The sequence below is a fragment of the Schistocerca serialis genome, unplaced genomic scaffold (genome assembly GCF_023864345.2).
Source record: "Schistocerca serialis cubense isolate TAMUIC-IGC-003099 unplaced genomic scaffold, iqSchSeri2.2 HiC_scaffold_1246, whole genome shotgun sequence".
NCBI classification, from domain to species: domain Eukaryota; kingdom Metazoa; phylum Arthropoda; class Insecta; order Orthoptera; family Acrididae; genus Schistocerca; species Schistocerca serialis.
The window spans coordinates 127501-130000 of NW_026047454.1; positions in this window are offsets into that span (position 1 = coordinate 127501).

The following is a 2500-nucleotide window of genomic DNA, read 5'->3' on the forward strand; positions in this document are numbered from 1 at the left end:
ACCAGCACACTGCAGATGGCCACCGCGCTTCGCACCGGGCCCGCGAGGACCTACTTTGGCCGCAAGGCGCCGCGAGCAGGGGGCGCCGGCGCGCAGCTGCGCCGCCTGCCGCGTCCGTCGGCCGGCGCGCCTGCCACTGGCCGCCCCCACCAGCCGGCTGTAGCGCGTGCGCCCACGCACCGCGCTGCCAGCACGCCGGGCGGCCCCCCCTCACCGGCCGGGGACGGTCCCACCCAGCCACCGCCGCGTATCGCCTCACACCCAGATCCCCTTTCACGTTCGTGGGCATGGTGGGTCCCCTTTCACGTTCGTGGGCATGGTGGGTATCCATGAAACAACCGGTTAATAGCTCGACCGATCGTCGCCAACACTGATTCACCTCTAGCGAGAACAACCGCACCACAACGGGTTACCAGTTGTTCATTTGCGTAACGTCACCAGCAAACGTAGACGTCCATCGCCATTTGCAACGAGTATTGCATGCCTGTGTCAGGTGTCACAACACACTACGTCTGCCCACATAGACGCAACAACATGTGCACGCCTAGAGAACACGTGGAAGGTAGCCCCCGTACGTATGCGGTGTCCATTGCGCGAACGACTGTCAGCCGGCCTCTGCAGCATGTCGCAGATGTGGAACGCGGTGCAACATGCTATCACAGTGTGTGAGAAGAGACGACTACGTCCGAATACACGCTCCACTACATCAACAGACTGCTCATGCTGATCGCCATCCAGGGCGTCCGTTCCTCCCACACGTCTGAATGGCGTACCACACTGCAATCCAGCTCCTAAAGGGAGACGACACGTAGCTGCGTCCACAATATTTGGACTGTATGGTCCGCCGTTGCTAGGCGCAGTCGTCGTACGGTCACACATGTGCCACGATGTATCATTCAGTACATACGGACCAATGTGCAGCACAGTTTGTGGGTTTTGCGTACATCCGCGGACAGGTGACAGGCCGTACCACAACGTAGGCTGAGTACGTCGGCATGCGAAGGGCATTAAACATGCAAACTTCTCAACGACCAGCTTGCGAAGGCAGGGGGGAAGGGGGGGGGCATGTACGTCCTGCTGCTATCCACATTACAGTGTATAGCAGGAGCATGTGGAAAGTCAGCAACACTTGCAAGGTGTTTAACATGACGCGATACACAGGGGACCGGGCAGTGCGAATAGCGAACTATATTGCGAGGGTTGCGGTTAGGCAACACTACACTAATTTAACGAGTTGCATAACAATTACAGAGCAGGTTCAGCGACAACGTGCGTCAGGTTAAGGCGCAATATAGGTTAGGTTGAGGCGCAATATGGGTTACGTTAAGGCACAAATTAGGTTACGTTAAGGCACAAATTAGGTTACGTTAAGGCACAAATTGGGTTACGTTAAGGCACAAATTGGGTTACGTTAAGGCACAAATTGGGTTACGTTAAGGCACAACATGGGTTACGTTAAGGCACAACATGGGTTACGTTAAGGCACAACATGGGTTACGTTAAGGCACAACATGGGTTACGTTAAGGCACAACATGGGTTACGTTAAGGCACAACATGGGTTACGTTAAGGCACAACATGGGTTACGTTAAGGCACAACATGGGTTACGTTAAGGCACAACATGGGTTACGTTAAGGCACAACATGGGTTAGGTTAAGGCACAACATGGGTTAGGTTAAGGCACAACATGGGTTAGGTTAAGGCACAACATGGGTTAGGTTAAGGCACAACGTAAGTTAGGTTAAGGCACAACGTAAGTTAGGTTAAGGCACAACGTAGGTTAGGTTAAGGCACAACGTAGGTTAGGTTAAGGCACAACGTAGGTTAGGTTAAGGCACAACGTAGGTTAGGTTAAGGCACAACGTAGGTTAGGTTAAGGCACAACGTAGGTTAGGTTAAGGCACAACGTAGGTTAGGTTAAGGCACAACGTAGGTTAGGTTAAGGCACAACGTAGGTTAGGTTAAGGCACAACGTAGGTTAGGTTAAGGCACAACGTAGGTTAGGTTAAGGCACAACGTAGGTTAGGTTAAGGCACAACGTAGGTTAGGTTAAGGCACAACGTAGGTTAGGTTAAGGCACAACGTAGGTTAGGTTAAGGCACAACGTAGGTTAGGTTAAGGCACAACGTAGGTTAGGTTAAGGCACAACGTAGGTTAGGTTAAGGCACAACGTAGGTTAGGTTAAGGCACAACGTAGGTTAGGTTAAGGCACAACGTAGGTTAGGTTAAGGCACAACGTAGGTTAGGTTAAGGCACAACGTAGGTTAGGTTAAGGCACAACGTAGGTTAGGTTAAGGCACAACGTAGGTTAGGTTAAGGCACAACGTAGGTTAGGTTAAGGCACAACGTAGGTTAGGTTAAGGTACAACATAGGTTAGGTTAAGGTACAACGTAGGTTAGGTTAAGGCGCAATGTCGGTTAGGTTAAGGTACGATATAGCTTAGGTTAAGGTACACATTGTTGTAGGGAAAGGTGTATTTGGGGGGGGGGGGGCGGCGGC